Consider the following 20419-nt stretch of genomic DNA (forward strand, 5'->3'; position numbering starts at 1 on the left):
AGCACAATGTCCACACATAAGTTATCCTCTAGGACCATTCCTAGACCTGTGAGTTTCTCTATTCACTCAATCATCTTTAGGACATGGTTCTGAACCGGTGTCCCCTCAGTCATCCTAGCGCGGAAAATGCTCTTGGATATCTCATATCGTTGAGTCCTTCCCTGTTCCTCAAACAATTTGCGGACATGTAGGAGAATGGATCTGGCATCCATCTTTTCATGTTGTCTCTGTAACTCTAGAGTCATAGAGCCCAACATATAGCACTGAGCAAGAGTGGAGTCATCAATGTACTTCACGTAGCGAGCGATCTCATCCTCGCTTGCCCCTTCTTCGGGCGTAGGCATCACTGTATCAAGGACGTATACGATTTTCTCCGCTGTGAGAACAATTCTCAAGTTACGGAGCCAATCCGTATAATTTGGACCAGTGAGGCGGTTGACATCAAGTATGCCACGTAAGGGATTTGAAAGCGACATTTTCTGAAAATAAAGATGTAGCAGAAATTAATAACATGCAGATTTTGCAAGAAATAAACTATCAAGATATGGACTTCTATCTTAATATGCTCCCACTATTTTACTAACGAGTCACGCGACACCCTCAGCACGTGAAACGGAAGTCTCCGGCAGACTTCTAGTGGGGATCAGGATCCAATCAGCGTCTTAGTGTAACCTCGAGGGACTCGACCAATCACACTAAGCCTAAAAGGTAGACAACTCTTGCCGATCACAACTCCTTGTGATTCCCGTCCTGTTCGGCCTCCGAATCACCATGGCCTCGAGGGACTCGACCAACCATGATGCTCGGTTAAGTCAACACCTTCGTTACAAGATGAGTCCGATTTGATGATATACCCTCGAGGGACTCGACCAAGCATACCATGCCCTCAGGTCACCGGTGACATCTCTATGTTGTAAGCAAGATAGCGAATCGCGATATAGGTGAGTCTCGAGGGACTCGACCAACTCAACCTACACCGGGATTCGGTTCCTACTCATAACGATGGAAGGCCACGTGGGTCAATCTAATTGCCTCACGTTTACCGACTTAATATTATCGAGAGATGTTTCTATGATTTGGTCTCCTAATATGACATGTCACACATATACATATTTAATATATATCTACATCGCATGCAAATATATATACATATCTAGTATGTGTATAAGCAATCACACCAGATGATCATGGACCACAACCTAATATGATTAGGCCCGAGCCAGTAGGCCTAATCAATCACATCAAGATCTATGTGTGCAACGGTGCATCTCCATGCCGTGTGATCGTCCATCTCGTCCTCGTCGGTTTCGTCGACATCTTGATGCATCTCCATGCAACACGATCGTCCGTCTCGTGGGTCCCGCTGTCGCATCCACGCTCCCGCTGCGCCTCCTCATGTGATTACAACATAATCATAGGCACGCAGGCCCGACAATAAACGAGAAATATAATGGAGGTTCGCAGACCTCAATAATAATAATCACAAGTACACACATCACACGGTCCATAATCATCCGTCCACACATCATACATCACATGTATAAATAATCATCATCATGTAGGACTACTAGATAATAATAAAAATAATAATCAACTAAACCTTTTAATTAATTAATATTTTTCTGAAATCAGGGACATGCAGGGAATTTCTCAATGCCTAAGGGTATTTTCGTAATTTGGACAAAAACAGAAACTGGAATTTCTCAAATTCCGAGGGGTAAAACTGTCTTTTTCCCAGAAAACCCTAATGCCCTCTTACTGCTGCCGTTGCCGCCGCCGCCACCCTGCTGGCGGCGGTCTGTGCGGCGGGGCGAGGGCGCTGCCCTCGCCTGCAGGCGGCACGCCCGCTGGCGGCGCTGCCGCTGCAGGTGGGCTCCCCTTTCGGGCGTCGCTGCCTCCGCAGGCGGTGCTGTACCGCCGGGCGGCCGCCCCTGTGGGGGGGGGTTTCGCCCGCGGGAGCAGCGGCAGCAGGCGTCGCTGCCCTCCGGCGGCAGGCGCCGCTTCCTTTCGGCGGCAGGCGGCGCTGCCCTGCGGCGCCTCTGCCCGTGGGTTGCCAGCCCCGCCGGCAGCAAGCCTGCTGCAAGCAGACCGCCGGCCGGCTGCTGCAGGCACAGCGCTTGCGCATGCGCCGGCGCTGTGCTGCCTGGCTGCGGCTGCGGCTGCCGCTGCAGGTGGCTGCAGGCATGCAGATCGAGGGCAGCAACTGTTGCTGCCCTTCCTCGCTTTTGCGTCAACGATTTTGACGTCAAAATTCTTCCTAAACACAATACACGCAGTTCAAAACCAATCATTCGCACGAACAACCTGGCTCTGATACCACTGTTGGGAAATCATTGGGGGGCGACATCATATGCGCAGCGGAAGAACAAGAAAACAAAAATCCCCGATTCCCAAAAAGATGTTCGTCGTCGTGCGAAGATTGGTGCGCAAAAATCCGCAAAACACAAAACTGCGTATAGAGATTGTGTTACCTAGGGAGATCGTATATCCCTGTTTCCTTGCAGATCCTTAGGAGAGGGTGAAGGAGGTCAAGCGTCCTCCTCTCTAGCGGTGATCCACACAGCAGGGTTGCGACGACGCTCCTCAAAACTCCAGGCCTACTCTGAGGTGGAGAGGGAGAGGAGAATTGGAAAGACAAGAAAGACTCTAGCCTATGAGGCTGTGAATCCCTCCTATTTATAGAGATCCCGTGTCAAACCCTAATGGGTCCTTTCCTAGTGGGTATTGGATCTGCATCCAATAAGACAAGGGCTCCGTCGGATATCTCATATCCGAACCTCTACTCATCGCAATGCCTACCATATGTGTGTGACCCTCTAGGCCCAATATCGAGCTGGCCGTGAGTCATACCTGTCAGAACTCCTTCTAACTCAGTGAATTATTATCTCTGTAATAATTCACTCGACTCATCGACTACGGACGTACTAGGCCACTACGCCGTAGTCCCCAGACGATACAGGGGAATCCAATCCATTGGACCTGTCTGTCCTCAGTTACCATGTACCTATAGTCCCTCATCCATCTAATATCCCAGAGACCGTATATCGAGCATGGTGTTGTCAGACCCATACGGTTTCTACTCGAGTCTCGCTCTAATCGGATTCTCCCGGAGAACTCTTTCTCTCTCAACCCGAATGACCCTGGCCAGGGATTTGTCTGAGCAAGAACAAATAGGATATTCCTCTCATGACGCCGAGAGTGGATGATCCTCTATTGACACTCAATAGCCCTCGTACGGTCGACTACCACTCCTAATGACCAGCTGTACTAGATCTGGGAACGGCCAAACCTATAAGTCTGCTATCAAAGAGTGGAGCACTCATACAGGACATCCTTGGTATCTCAAGTCTAAGGACCAGATACACCACTAGGACTACGGAATCGCTGTCTGACAATAAGGCATCATCAACCATCCAGCATTCCGTAAGCGGATCAATCAGTGAACTCATTCTCCAATGAGCACCTGTACTGTATCCCTAGTGTCCCTACACGAGCAGCTATGAGACCAGCTGCATCCATCATATGGACGGGTATACAGCACACCAGTCTATCCGGTTATCACGATGTCCCTCTCGAGTAACCTATGACCGGGATTATTTAGGATATGTGTTTATAGGTGAATCGATCTCATTATCGTGATCTCATCACGATCCGATTCCCATTGCACAAATCCAAGGACATCACAATATATATATGCATTTATGCAATAGTTATAAAGTGATATACGCCAAAATATAATAAGCAAAAAGATTCTGTATCAAGTCACACGTGCCATCACTCACGTGATTAGCTTGTTGGGCACCTATGACTAGCAATTACGAGTATAGACTCTGAGAAGTAGCAAGAGGCCATGAATTCTGATATGGATTCCATATACTCCAATAAGGTTTGGAACTTAGTTGATGCACTCGAGGGTATTATACCCATTGGTTACAAATGGATCTTCAAGAAAAAGATTGGAGTAGATAGAAAGGTAGAAACCTATAAAGCAAGGTTAGTGGGTAAGGGGTATCGTGAAAGACAAGGTGTTTACTATGACGATACCTTCTCACCTATAGCCATGCTAAAATCCATCCAAATTCTATTGGCTATTATATCACACTATGATTAAAAGATTTGACAGATGGATGTAAAATCTGCGATCCTCAACGGTAACCTCAAGGAAAAGGTGTATATGATACAGCCTAGGGGATTTGGGTCCAAAAAAAGTTCAGATAAGGTATGTAGATTACTTAGGTCCATCTATAGACTAAAGTAAGCTTCCCGAAGTTGGAACATAAGATTTAATGAGGTGATCAGATCTTTGTTAGGACCCTTTTTCTAAGCTTTTGAATAATGTTTGTTGAGTCTGTTTAGTCCAATTGTTTATTGAGTCAGTTTGGTTCAGTTAGAGTCAAGTAGAGGTTTATTTAATATTTATTTATTATTAGAGTTCAAGTCCTGATGGACTTTGGGTGGAACTCTATAAATAGGGATGTAACTGCTTCTTTTTAATAATCTATGAAAAATACTATTATCTTTGGACAAACCCTAGGAGGTCGATCCCCTCGAAGTGATCAAGGAGGGCCGATCCCCTCGAAGAGATCAAGGAGGGTCGATCCCCTCGAAGTGATCAAGGAGGGCCAATCCCCTAGAAGAGATCAAGGAGGGTCGATCCCCTCGAAGCGATTATTATCATTCCCTTTTCTCCAATTTCTTCCACGATAAGACCCTAATTAGAGCCTACGATAAGACTTTAGGTTCTTATCATTTGGTATCAGAGCTTACGATAAGACCTTTAGGGTCTTATCATTTGGTATCAGAGCAGCGATCCTTCGCGTTCTCGTTGCAACGAAGCTATCAAAAAAAAAAAAAAAAACAATGATACGAAGAAAGAAAGAAAGAAAGAAAGAAAGAGAGAAGAAGAAGCAGCAACCGCAGCCACGCACCCCTGCTTCCCTTGCGTCCGGCCAGCCCACCCGCCGGCGCTCTCCGGCCAGCGCCCACCATCGCCCCGCTTCCCGGCCGGCGACCACCACCGCCGTTGTTCCCTGGCCAGGAGATGACGCTGCCAGCGTCCATCCCAGCCCTACTACCGCCGCCCGCCTCCCCTTGCGTCGCAACGCAGCCGCTCGACTCTTCTCCTCGGTGATCGTTGGTGACGCTGCTCCCAGTCGCGCCACCACCGCTGCCTCTCCACCGTAACCCTAGCCGTGCCCCCCCCTTGGGTCGCAGTTGCAGCCACCTATTGCCGCAGCCCCTCGTTGCAACGATTGCAGAAAAAGGCAACTGCGGCTGCGACCCAAGGGGGGGGCACGGCTAGGGTTGCGGTGGAGAGGCAGCGGTGGTGGCGCGGCTGGGAGCAGCGTCACCAACGATCGGCCCTCCTTGATCGCTTCGAGGGGATCGGCCCTCCTTGATCACTTTGAGGGGATTGGCCTCCTAGGGTTTGTCCAAAGACAATAGTATTTTTCATAGATTATTGAAAAAAAGCAGTTACATCCCTATTTATAGAGTTCCATCCAGAGTCCATCAGGACTTGAACTCTAATAATAAATAAATATTAAATAAACCTCTACTTGACTCTAACTGAACCAAACCGACTCAATAAACAATTGGACTAAACAAACTCAACAAACATTATTCAAAAGCTTAGAAAAAGGGTCCTAACCTAGCCGTGCCCCCCCCCCCCTTGGGTCGCAGCCGTAGCCGCCTGTTGCCGCAGCCCCTCGTTGCAACGGTTGCAGAAACAGAGTTCCTCTGTTGCTACAGCCCCTCATCGATCGCAGCCGCGCCTCCACCAACCGCGCCGCCTCCAGCACTCCTCTTCCCCTCCAGCGCCGTCGCCGACCAGTCGACCCATAACTGCAGCAGGCCACTGTGCGACGACCGTCGCACGCCTCCCAGCAGCCGATCCTCCTTGCTCTGCATCCGTAGTGCCAGAAACAGGGCAACTCACCGGTTGCCCTTGTTCCCAACCGTGACACTGCCGACTCCTCCTTCTCCACCGCTGCCGCTGCTTCTCGGTTGCATGATCACCGCCGCGCCACCGTTGCCAGCATCGCCAGCGGCTCCGGCTATGGTGCGATAGAAATAGAGCACCCTGTTTCCCATCTCCAGCATCGCAACTTCCCGGCCAACGACGACGCTCGCTGCCTTTTTCTCCACCGCCAACGCTGTGCTCCGGCCAGTGACCATCGGTGCTGCCAGCCACCGCAACCTTCTCCTCAATCGCTCGTGATCCTTCCGGCCAACTCCTTCGGTGGTGCGACAAAAACAGAACCACCACGCATCAACAAAAATAGTGGCACCCTCTGCTGCCGTAGCCGTCGATTGTAACCACCGTCGTCGCTCCCGGCCAACGACTAACCCCTCGTTCTGCAGTAGTCACCCTCCAACAGCGAATGCAGCAACAACAGCAAGTACGCTGCCTTGCCTCAACCCCAGCAGCGCACGCAACATTGATTCCTCTTCTCAACCTCGGCCGCATCAACGCCGCCTCCCCCTTGCTTAGCATATTCTGCCACAACCACAGGTTGCTATCACCGCAGCCTCAACCTCGTTGCTTGGCGATTGCCCCTTGGGTCACAGCAGCTACAACCACATCAACGCAATCGCCTTCCAACCCCGGTGCTCTCACCTCACGCAGCGATAAAAACAAGGCAGCTACTCTTCCTCCAACGCAACGACCGCAGCACTGTCCTTGGCGTCCACCTCCTCGGCAACTTCGCATCAACAGTGTTGATGCCCTTAACCGACACCAAAAACAGGAGTTGAGATTACAAATTTACAGTATTACGCAATGGCCACTGATAACTCAGTGAAAGCACAAATGGAAGCATTGGAAATCAGAATTGAGAACCGGTTACAAGAAGTACTTAATGATTTCAAAAAGGACTTACTAGGGAGCCTTAGTAAATTTCAACAAGGTGGGAGCTCAAGTTCTACATTGCATAGATCTGGAAATACTAGAAAAGGGCCCCAAGATTGTGACACAATCTACTCAGACATGAAGGTGGATGGACAGCTCTCAAAAATTTATCAGACTTCTATAGTGTTGGAATATCAGAGTAGGTTTGAAAGATTATCAAATCAAGCTAGAGATTGGTCGGAACGACAACTTCTGGATACATTTATTGAAGGTCTTATTCTAGAGATTCGGTGTGAAGTTAAGGCTCGTCAACCCTGCACTATGATAGCTGCGATCTCATTCGGACATCTACATGAGAAAAAAATCAACAGGGAAAATCATGGAAACAGAAGTGACAACAACCAGATGATTAGTAAGCCACTGGCCCCATCTATTCCCAACCAAAGCCTTGACACCCGAAGACTAACCCAAGAAGAACTCAATGAAAGATTAGTAAAGAGTTTGTATTATGATGAAAAATGGAGTATGGAGCATCGATGTAAACAAGGGCAACTTCTGATGATTGAACCAATTGGAGAGGAACCAAAAGCTAAGAATATGGACTCCGATCATGAAGGTATAAATTCTAATGCAGAGGTTGGACCTACCATACATACAATGCATGCATTAGCTGACTATTCTAACCCGCAAACTATGGAAGTTGGCGAAACTCTGGAACATTAGCCTGTTATAGTTTTGATTAATACTGGTAGCACTAACAATTCTATGGACAGTGAGACTGTTGACCGATTGACCCATCACATTGAAGACTGTGACAAATTCAAAGTAAAGATCATTGATGGACGGATTTTCACTTGTGATAGCAAAGGTTCAAAGATAAAATTGATTATACAGGGCCAGAAGTTTCATGCAACGATTACTACACTGAAAAATAAACTTGTTGCTTACACTATCAAAAAGTGGAGACCATATTTACTTGATCAACGGGTTGTGATGCGTTGCAGATAGTCTATGGCTAAAGTACCGAAGAGAAGCTCCCTGAGATTGATGCTGCTCAGCCTTGAGGACAAGGCTGATTTGAAGAGGGAGGAACTATTAGGACCCTTTTTCTAAGCTTTTGAATAATGTTTGTTGAGTCTGTTTAGTCCAATTGTTTATTGAGTCGGTTTGGTTCAATTAGAGTCAAGTAGAGGTTTATTTAATATTTATTTATTATTAGAGTTCAAGTCTTGATGGACTCTGGGTGGAACTCTATAAATAGGGATGTAACTGCTTCTTTTCAATAATATATGAAAAATACTATTGTCTTTAGACAAACCCTAGGAGGCTGATCCCCTCGAAGTGATCAAGGAGGGTCGATCCCCTCGAAGAGATCAAGGAGGGCCGATCCCCTCGAAGCGATCAAGGAGGGCCGATCCCCTCGAAGAGATCAAGGAGGGCCGATCCCCTCGAAGCGATCATTATCATTCCCTTTTCTCCCATTTCTTCCACGATAAGACCCTAATCAGAGCCTACGATAAGACTTTAGGGTCTTATCATCAAGGAGGGCCGATCCCCTCGAAGTGATCATTATCATCCCCATTTCTCCCCTTTTTTCGACGATAAGACTTTAGGGTCTTATCATTTGGTATCAGAGCCTACGATAAGACCTTTAGGGTCTTATCAATCTTATAACTTCGTTAAGAATGAAGATGAACCTTGTGTGTATAGGAAGGTAAGTGGGACCATTATCACCTTATATGTGGATAACATCCTAAACATTAGGAATAATATAGGAATGCTCTCCATAGTAAAGACTTGGCTATCTAGACACTTCTCCATGAAGGACTTAGGGGAAGCATCCTACATATTGGAAATTCAGATCTATAGAAATATATCTAAGAGGATGCTTGGCTTGTCCCAGTTCAAGTACATAGACATTATTGTTAAAAGGTTTGACATGAAAAATTCCAAGAGAGGTCTCTAGGAGTATGTCCCCAAAGATTCCTAAATAAAGGGTAGACATATATAGGATACCCTATGCCTCAGTGATAGGGTCTATCATGTATGTCATGCTATATATTAGGTCTGATATAGAGCATGCTTTAAGTGTCAGGAGCAGGTATTAGGTAGATCTAAGCTTGGAGCATTGGAAAGCAGTAAAATATATCCTTAAGTACTTAGAAGCACTAAGGATCTTTTACTAATATATGGAGGAAGTAGCCTTAAGGTTGAGGGCTACACAGACTTGAGTTTTCAATCCGATGTCATTACTTAGAGAAGCACTAAGGATCTTTTACTAGTATATGGAGGAAGTAGCCTCAAGGTTGAGGGCTACATAGACTTGAGTTTTCAATCCGATATCAATGACAGCAAGTCTAAATCAAGGTATGTGTTCACCCTGAATCGAGGAGTAGTATGTTGGAAGAATTCCAAGCAAGATACTACTATTGACTCGACCATAGAGGCAAAGTATATTTCTGCGATAGAAGCAGCAAATAAGGGAATCTAGATGAAGAAGTTCATCACAGATCTAGGAGTTGTGTCAAGTAATGAGGAGCTAATTCCCTTATATTGCAATAACTATGAGGCGATTGCTCAAATGAGAGAACCTAGGTCTCACCAGAAGTATTCTAAGAAGGTTCCAGTTTATTAGAGAGATCATGGCCCAATAAGATATAATAATGGAAAGAGTTCCATCCGAAGATAACATCACATATTCATTGACAAAGCCATTGTCTTAAATTATCTTTAAGCGTTATAGGGGTCTGATGGGGATCAAACACATAGGTGATTAACTTTAGGTCAAGTGAGAGATTGCTAGTCATAGGTGCTCTGGAAGCCAATCACATGAGTGATGACACATATGACATGACATGCAATCTTTTTACCTATTATTATTATGATATTTTCTTATTTTATATTGCTTGTTGTATATATATATTATGATATCCATAAATCTATGCAATAAGAATCGAATCATGATGAGATCACAATAATGAGACCGATTCACCTATAAATATAGAACATAAATAATCCTGGTTATAGGTTACTCGAGAGGGACATCAAGATAATCAGATAGACTTGTGTGTTGTATACTCATCCATATGATGGAGATAACTGGTCTCATAGTTGCTCGTGTGAGGATACTAGGGTTACAGTGCAGGTACTCATTGGAGAATGAGTATATTGATTGATCTGCTCATGTAATACTAGATAGTTGATAATAACTCATTGTTAGACAATGATTTTGTTATCCTAGTGGTGTACCTATTCCTTAGACTTAAAATTCTAAGGATGTCTTATATGAGTACTCCACTCTTTGATACTAGACTTATAGATTTGGAAGTTCCAGATGTAGTACAACCGGTCATCGGGAGTGGTAACCAATTTTACGAAAGCTATTGAGTGTCGATAAAGGATCATCTGCTCTCGGTATCATGAGAAAAATATCTTATACATTATTGCTCAAACAAATCCTTGGCCAAGGTCATTCGAATTAAGAGAGGGAGTTCTTTAGGAGAATCCGATTAGAGCGAGAGTCGAGGAGATATCATATGGGCTTGACAGCACCATACTCAGTGTACGTATTGAATCTTGAATTTTGATGATGAAACCAATTGATAAAGTAATGATTTAATATGTATTTAAGTGACACAGGACTAGCTTCAATTAGGAAAAGATAAATCAATTAAAGTAGTGGAATCAAAGGTTAGGCCGGAATGGAACATGTCAGAAGATTAGACATTGGGTCGAAGGTCGATGTGTTAACAGAAGGCTTTATGCCATGAGTTCAAGTATTAGGCCAGAAGGATAAAAAATTATGCCAAGAAAATCAGATGTTGCAGAGATTAATATGTCGATTGGGCAATTCACCGAAAGAGAGAACGATGCGTCGAAAGGTCGGACGAAGCTCTAAAGGGTCAAAGGAAGCACCGGATGAACTAATAACATACCAGACAATATGTGATTCATGCTTGTAATCAATTGTGTCTTGATAGAAGTAGGTTGTAATTGAGTTGTTTTGAACATAATTAAGTCAACTCAATTAGGGGCCCAATGGGCCTGTTCTGGGGCTAATTTGGGCCCATTAGGAGGCACATTCAATAATCCAAAAGTTGGGTCAAAAGGTGGCACTGCCAGACTACGCGATGGAACCGCTAGAGGCTCAGTCTCCAAGAGCCCAATCTCCAAGGCTATCAGGCGATGGTACCATAAGACTGGCTAGTGGTACCATCTAGTGTCAATCTGTAGGCGATGGTACTACCCAATACTGGTGGTGGTACCACCAATACATTGAAAACCCAAGATAAAACCATTTTGGCTCTAAATTTAAATCCATTTGGGGCCTATAAAAACCTCACTCATCTCTACTCGATTAACACAGAAATTGAGAACAAAAATTGGGGAAAACACTATTTTAGTCTTGTGAGAATTCCCCTCCTCTAGCTCTAAGTGTTGATTTTAGTTTAAGAGAGGGGTGAGTTGGTTAAAAAGGTTATCTCCTAAACCCGTGAAAAGGAGAAAAAGGTTATAAGAGGGTAGTTGACCTTTGCCCATTGAAAGAAGATCGATAATGGAAGCCGGTGGTCTCAACGGAGGAGGAATCGGGAGTGGATATAGGTCGTGACGATCGAACCACTATAAATTTGGTATGCACGCTCTTTCTGCTCTTCATTACTATTATTTTCTATTTTAATTATTTATTACACTTACTTCAAGTGAAGCATACTTTCGATATCATTTTCGATACGGGCTTTATCGAAACAGTTTTTCTAAATCATCGAAGTTTTTCGATAGCATTAATTCAACCCCCCCCCCCCCCCCCCCCTTTCTTAGTGTCAAATTCGGTCCTAACAGTATGGTCTCCAGGATATTAGATAAGAGACTATAAGTACATAGTAACTGAGAATAAATAGGTCCAAATGATTAAATTCCCCTGTATTATCTAGGGACTACGACGTAGTGGTATAGTACGTCCGCAGTCGATAAATCGAGTGAATTATTATGTAGATAATAATTCACTGAGCTAGAAGGAGTTCTGACAGGTATGACTTACGGCCAACTCGATATTGGGCCTAGAGGATCACACATATATGGTAGGTATTGCGACGAGTAGAGGTTTGTATATGAGATATCCGTCGAAGTCCCTATCTTATTGGATATCCATTAAACTTCTAAATTATTGGATCCTATAAATGAGATCCAATAAGAGCTAATAAGAGATTATTAGATAGAGATCCACTAATCTAAGAGGCTTGGGTAGTTGGATAAAGATCCAATACTCAATAGGGCAGGATTCATTAGGGTTAAATTGATAGGGGCCTCTATAAATAGGAGAGAACAAAAGGGCCATAGGCTAGGATTCTTGGTTGCCACCTCCTATTCTCCTCTCTCTTTTTCCTTCTCAGATAGCAGGTATAGAGATTTGGATAGTAATTTGAGGAGCATCTTCGTAGCTCATATCATGTGGATCACCGCTAGAGAGGAGGACGCTTGACCTCCTTCATCCTCTCCCATAAATTTGTAGAAATTCAGGGATATACAATCTCCCTAGGTAACACTACTATCTCACATGTGGTTTTAAGTTTTGTAGGTTTTTATGCACCAATCTTCGTATGACAATGAACACCTTTTGAGAAATTTGGGATTTTATTTTATGTTCTTCCGCTACACATGTGATGTCGCCCCTAGATTTCCCTACACTCCCTACGACTACCGTAGCCACTTTTGTTTCCTCACCTTTTTGCTATTGGCATCGACATAAATTGCCTCCTAGCCGTGCTCTCAACACTGCCTCCTCCCAACCATGACCCTCATTACCTCCCCTTAGGTCATAACCATAGCTGCTCGTGGTGATGCTTTTGCCTCCAACTATGCATGCAACGACCGCAACGAGCCCTCATACTGCTCTCGGCATCCACTTCCTTAGTAGCCTCATAGCAATTCCTCACACTCTCAACACAAGCTTTACAATAGCTATACCGAATAGGGTAGTGCTGATGCCCTTAACTAGACAACAGAAATAAGAGTCAAGGATTACATATCTACAATCCTATGCAATAGCTACTGATAATTTATTGAAAGCTCAACTTGAAGCCTTGGAAACTAGAATTGAGAACCGATTGCAAGAAACACTTAATGATTTCAAAAGGAGCATCCTAGAGAGCTTTAGCAAACTTCAACAAGATGAAAGTTCAAGTCTTATGTTAAACCAACCTAGAGACATAGGAAAAATGAACCAAGAATAGGACACAAACTACCCCTGCATGAAGGTGGAATTTCCAAGATGGGAAGATGGAGATTCGACCAGTTGGATCTCTAGGGCAGAAAACATTTTTTGTTTTCACAGAACTCTAAAAGAATCTAAGGTGGAAATAGCTTCAATCTAACGAAATGAAGATGCAATCCAATGGTATGATTGGTACGAAACCTACCACGAGGTCCTCTCATAGGAGCAATTCAAGAGAGGGCTTCTCGCTAAAATTCATCAGAATTCTGCAATGCTACAATATCAAAGCAAATTTGAACGATTATCAAATCAAGCTAGAAATTGGTCCGAATGACAACCGATGGGAACATTTATTGAAGGACTTAATCCAGATATCTAGTGTAAAGTCAAAGCTTGCCAACCCTACACTATGATAGTTGTAATCTCATTTGCACATTTGTATGAGGAAAAAATTAGTAGGGAAAATCATCGAAACAAAAGTGACAATGAATAGATAATTAGCAAGCCACCTGTTAGGAATGAGTTGGTACTAAGGGGGGGGGGGGGGGGGGGGGAGGGGAGGGGGTGGGGGGGGGGGGGGGGGGGGTGTGTGAATTAGTGCAGTGGATAAAAACGACGTCAGTTCGAAAAATCTTTATTTCGATAAAATCGATATCGGAAATGTATTTAACTTGAAAGCATTCATAAGAGTATAATGAGGAAGTAAAGCAAGTAAGGCAGTTTGTAGTAAAGGTAAATTGCAAGAAGTAAATGCAAACCAAGTTTTATAGTGGTTCGATCGTTGTGACCTACATCTATTCCGTTGATTCCTCTTTCGTCGAGGCCACCGATATCCACTAACGGTCTTCCTTCATTAGGCGAAGACCAACCATCTTCTTACAACTATATTCTCCTTCTGACAGGCTCAGGAAAGAACCTTTACAACTCCCTTCACTCCTCTCTTAAACAAGACTAACACTTAGAGCTTGAGATGAGTTCTCATAAGATTACAACATCATTTTTATTTCTTTTTCCTCTCAATTCTTGTGTGAGTTAACCAAGGATGAGAGGGGTATTTACAGGCCTCAAGTGGATTCAAACTTAGAGCTTAAAAGTATCTTATCTTGGGTTTTTCGGGTCTTGGCATCACCACCACCTGTAACACTAACACTGGGTGGTACCACCGCCTAGTCTAGTGGTTGTTGGGAAATCTTGGGTGTGACATCACATGTGCAGCAGAAGAACAGAAAATAAAATCTTAAATTTCCAAAAATATATTCGTCATCGTGCAAAGATTGGTGAGTAAAATCTGTGAAACTTAAAACTGCATATAGAATAGATTGTGTTACCTAGGGAGATTGTATATCCCTGAATCCCTATAGATCTCTAGGAGAGGGTGAAGGAGGTCAAGTGCCCTCCTCTCTAGCAGTGATCCACACAGTAGGGCTGCGATGATGCTCTTCAAAACTCCAGGCCAATTCTGAGGTGGAGAGGGGGGAGGAGAATAGGAGAGGCAAACAAAAGCTCTAGCCCATGAACCACTGAATCCCTCCTATTTATAAAGGTCTCCTATCAACTTAGCCCTAATGGATCCTCCCCTATTGGGTATTGGATTTTCATCCAACTATCCAAGCCTCTTAGATTAGTGGATCTCTATCCAATAATCTCTCAAGGGCTTTTATTGGATCTCGTCCATGGGATCCAATAATTCAGGGGCTTATTGGATATCCAATAAGATAGGGGCTCCGGTGGATATCTCATATCCGAACCTCTACTTATCGTAATGCCTACCATATGTGTGTAACCCTCTAGGCCCAATATCGAGCTGGTCGTGAGTTATATCTGTCAGAACTCCTTTTGACTCAGTGAATTATTATCTCCATAATAATTCACTCGACTCATCGACTACAGATGTACTAGGCCACTATATTGTAGTCCCTAGATGAAACAGTGGAATCTAATCCATTGGACCTGTCTGTCCTTAGTTATTGTGTATCTATAGTCCCTCATTCATCTAAAAATCTAGAGACCGTATACCAGGTATGGTGCTGTCAGACCCATATAGTTTCTACTCGAGTCTCGCTCTAATCGGATTCTCCCGGAGAACTCTTTCTCTCTCAATCCGAATGACCCTAGCTAGGGATTTGTTTGAGCAAGAACACATGAGACATTCCTCTCATGACACTGAGAGTGGATAATTCTCTATTGACATTCAATAGCTCTCATAAGGTTGACTACTATTCTCGAAGACTGGTTGTACTAGATCTGGGACATTCAAACCTATAAGTCCGGTATCAAAGAGTGGAGCACTCATACAAGATATCCTTGGTGCCTTAAGTCTAAGGACCAGATACACTACTGAGACCATGGAATCGTTGTCTGATAATAAGGTATCATCAATCATCCAGCATTCCGTAAGCGGATCAATTAGTGAACTCATTCTCCAATGAGCACCTGTACTATATCCCTAGTGTCTCCACACGAGCAACTATGAGACCAACTACATCCATCATATAGACGGGTATATAGTACACTAGTCTGTCTAATTATCTCGATATCTCTCTCAAGTAATCTATGATTGAGATTATTTAAAATCTGTGTTTAAAGGCGAATCGGTCTCATTATCATGATCTCATCACGATCCGATTTCTATTGCACAGATCCAAGGACATCATAATATATACATGCATATATGTAATAGTTAATATAAAGTGATAAATACTAAAATATAATAAGCAAAAAGATTGTGTGTCAAGTCATATATGCCATCACTCACGTGATTGGCTTATTGGGCACCTATGACTAGCAGTGGTACCACTGCCTAGCACCCTACCACTAGGTAGTACCATCGCCTGACACTTGCCACTAGGTAGTACCACTACCTAATAGTCTCTCGGAGATTGTGTTCGGGCGGTACCACTGCCCAAACTGATGATACTACTGCCTAACATAGTCTCGGAGATTGTGCCACAACGGTTCCACTTGTTGGGTCACTGTTTAGGCCTTTTCACTTGGTCCAACATAGCCCAAACTTGGGCCCAATTGGCCCCTAATTGAGTTGGCCCAATTCTAACCCAATTATATGCTAACTATGAATTTTAAGGCATACACTAAGCTAAATAAGTCCGGTAAGTTTAGGTTTCTTCTAGCGAGCTTCAAACGATCTTCAAGCGAACTTTCGATGATCTCTCGGCAGTGTTCTAGCGGACTCCCGACAAGCTCCTGAACTTCATGATGATCTTCTTAGTGAGTTCTGATGAGCTTCTTTGGCAAGCTCCTGGACTTCTCGGTCAATTTCGATAGAAATTTCGATGAACGTCTGAACTTTTGATGAACTCTCGAACTCCCAACGAAATCTCATTCTTGACTCCGGGACTTCATTTTTCTTTATGCCTTAAAACCTACTTGTTGTAGTTAATCCTGTACACTTAAAACCTACTTTGATCTAGACAATTATTATAAAGCTTGAATCAAATGTTGTCCGACATATCATTGGTTCATCGATACTTCGTCCGATTCTTCGGCGCATCGTCCTCTCTTGCGGCCTATTGCCCAATCGGCCAGTTGACTTTTGTAACTCTGATTTCCTTGGTGCAATTTCTGATCTTCTTGGCTCGATGTCCGAACCTATAGCCCGAAGCATTTTGCTGATATGTCGATCAGTCCTCCAGCCCGACATCTAATCTTCTAACATGTTCCACTCTGGCCCAACATGATTCTTCCTGCTTTTAATTATCTCTCCCTGATCGAAGCTTTCTACATCACTCAAAACACAGATCAGATAAAGACTATTAATTGGTTTTATCATCAAAATTCGAGATTCAACACCACCCACCCCATCTATTCCCAACCGAAACCCTAATACTCGAAGACTAACCCGAGAAGAACTCAAGGAAAGATCAACAAAGGGTTTATGCTGGCACTACGATGAAAAGTGGTGTAGGAAGCACCAATGTAAATAAGGGCAACTTTTGATAATTGAACCAATTAGGGAGGCATCAGAAGCTAACAATGTGGACCCCAATCATATGAAGGTATAAATTTTGACGAAAATGTTGGACCTATCATATATACAGTGCATGTATTAGCTGGCTACTATAACTTACAAATTATGAAAGTTGGAGGAACATTAGAACATCAGTATATTATAGTTTTGATTGATACTGTGTTAGAATCCCTTTATTTTCTAAGCTTTTGAATAATGATTGTTGAGTTTGTTTAGTTCGGTAAGAGTCAAATAGGGGTTTATTTAATATTTATTTATTATTAAGAATCTAAGTCCTGGTGGACTTTAGGTGGAATTCTATAAATAGGGATGTATCTATTTCTTTTCATCAAGTAATGAAATATTATTCAGTCTTTCAATAAACCTTAGGAGGCTGATCCCTTCGAAGTGACGAAGGAGGCTGATCCCCTCGAAGTGATCATCCTCTTTTTTCTCCTTTCTTCTATGATAAAACCCTAGGGTCTTATCATTTGGTATTAGAGCGATGATCCTCGGCGTTCTCGCTATAGTGTTACTATAGATATCGTCATCTCAAACAAAAAAAAAAAAGAGAAGAAAAAGAGAGAAAGGGTGAAGTCAACAACCACGCATGCTAATACTTCTTGACTGAGAAAGAACCCCTGCTTCCTAGCCAGCAACTACCGCCATCGCTATTTCCTCCCCTCTTCACTACCGGCGTCAATAGCAACCACTGCAGCCTAGTCCTCAACCATCGTAGTCGCCGTTGTTTCCTCAATCACCAGCAACCTTCCCTCCTCGCTGCCCCACCCTGCTCAAGTGAGAGGGTTTACAACCACTATTTCATAGCCAGCGAACCACCCCCCTCGTCGCTTTTACCATCGACGATGCTGCCCCTGGTCACATCACTATCGCTGCCTCCCCTTAGGTCATAGTCGCAGTCGCTTGACCATCTCTCCTCGAGGTGATCGAAACAAGGCAACCACGACCGTCGTATCCATTGCAACCATTGCTGTTTCCTCCCCTATTCGCTGCCGACATCAATAGCAACCATCGTAGCCTAGTCCTCAATAGCCGCAGCTGCCGCTATTTCCTCACCCGCCCATGATCTCTCGGCATCGCCAGCGCCTCCTTCCACGATATGATAGAAACATGGCAATGCTACCTCCCATCCACACTGTCACAGCCGCCGTAGTTTCCTCAACCGCCCGTGATCCCTCAGCATCACCAGTGCCTCCTTCCGTGGTGCGACAGAGATAAGGCAATGCTGCCTTCCATCCGTGCTGCCGCAGCCTAGTCCTCAACCATCGCAGCCACCGTAGTGGTGAGCCCTTGGCGGTGTTGCCCCCTGCCGCACCACCATCGCTACCTCCCAACCCTTAGTAGCAGCGATCCCTCTATGCAGTGACCACAATAAGCATTGCTGCCTCCCACGCAGCGATCGCAACTATATCTCTACATTCTCGCAGTACCCCTTCACTCCCATAGTGCTGTCATTGACTGCATCACAGTAGCAGCACCGAATAGGGCAGTGTTGATGCCCTTTTTCTAACACTAGAAATGGGAGTTGAGATTATAAATTTGCAATCTTACGCAATAGCTACCAATAACTCAATAAAAGCCTAAATCGAAGCATTGGAAATTAGAATTGAGAGCTTCAACAAGTTTCAATAAGATGAAAGTTCAAGTCTTACATTGAACCGATCTGAAGACACAGGAAGAAGGAACTAAGAACATGACACAAGCTATCCACGCATGTATGTGAAATTTCTAAGATGGGAAGATGGAGATCCGATCAGTTGGATCTCTAGGGTAGAATTTTTTTTTTCATTTTCACATGTTGATGTTCTAGAGTTCCTCCAACTTTGGGTTAGAGTAGCCGACTAACGCATGCACTGTATGTATGATAAGTCTAATATCTTCATCAGAATCTATACCTTCATGATCGGAGTCCACGTTATTAGCTTCTGGCTCCTCCCAAATTGGTTCAATCATAAGAAGTTACCCTCGTTTACATCGGAGCTCCCTACTCTATAATGCCAGCACAAACCCTTCGTTAATCTTTACTTGAGTTCTTCTCGGGTTAGTCTTTGGGTGTTAGGGTTTCGGTTAGGAATATATGGGGCGGGTGGCTTGCTGATCATCTGTTTGTTGTCATTTATATTTCGATGATTTTCCCTACTAATTTTTTTCTCATGCAAACGTGCAAATGAGATTGCAGCATTCATAGTACGGGGTTGGCGAGTTTTGACTTTATACCGAATATTTGGATTAAGTCCTTTAATAAATGTACCCACCAGTTATCGTTCAAACCAATCTCTGGCTTGATTTAACAATCATTTAAACCTACTCTGATATTCCAACACTGTAGAAGTTTGACAAATTTTGGTGATCTGTCCATCAACATTCTCATATTCAGATGGTCCAAAGTGAACAAGAAGCCCTCTCTTGAATTGCTCCCACGAGGGTACTCCGTGGTAAGTTTCATACTAATCATACTACTGGATTGCATCTCCCTCTAGCTGGATTGAGGCTATTTCCATCTTGGATTCTTTTGGGGTTGTTACAGTTTTGATTGATGCTTGTAGCACTAACAATTTTATGGATAGTAAGGTTTCTGATTGATTAGCCTACCACATTGAAGGCTGTGATAAATTTGAAGCAAAGGTCACTGATGGATAAATTTTAACTTGTGATAGCAAATGTTTGAAGATAAAATTGACTAAATGTTCGAAGATAAAATTGACTATACAAGGCCAAGAGTTGCTTGTAGACTTTTTCTTACTATCCTGGGAAGGATTCGAAGTGGTGCTTGGAATTGAATAACTATCAACCTTGGGTAATGTTTCTTGAAATTTTTATAAACTAATTATGAAGTTTTTTATTAATGAAAAGCAAGTGATTCTAAAAGGAAGACGTGGAATTAAGGTCATAATTGTCACTAGCCATCAGATGGAGAGGGTTCTCAAGAAGACTACAATGACTACTACACCGAAAGGCCGATCTATTGCTTATACTATCAAGAAGTGGAGATCATACTTACTTAATCAACGGGTTATGATGCGCCACAGATACACTGTGACTAAGTGCTGAAAGAGAAGCTTCCCAAGGTTGATTTGAAGGGGGAGGAATTGTTAGGATCTCTTTATTTTCTAAGCTAAGCTTTTGAATAATATTTTATTGAGTTTGTTTAGTTCAATAAAAGTCAGATTTATTTAATATTTATTTATTATTAAAAGTCTAAGTTCTAATGAACTCTGGATGAAACTCTATAAATAAGAATGTATCTATTTCTTTTCATCAATCAATAAAATATTATTCAGTCTTTTGACAAACCCTAGGAGGCTGATCACCTAGAAGTGATCATCCCCTTTTCTCCTCTTTCTTCTATGATAAAACCCTAAGGTCTTCTCGT

Source organism: Musa acuminata, chromosome BXJ2-5 (assembly GCF_036884655.1).
Source record: "Musa acuminata AAA Group cultivar baxijiao chromosome BXJ2-5, Cavendish_Baxijiao_AAA, whole genome shotgun sequence".
Lineage (NCBI taxonomy): Eukaryota > Viridiplantae > Streptophyta > Magnoliopsida > Zingiberales > Musaceae > Musa > Musa acuminata.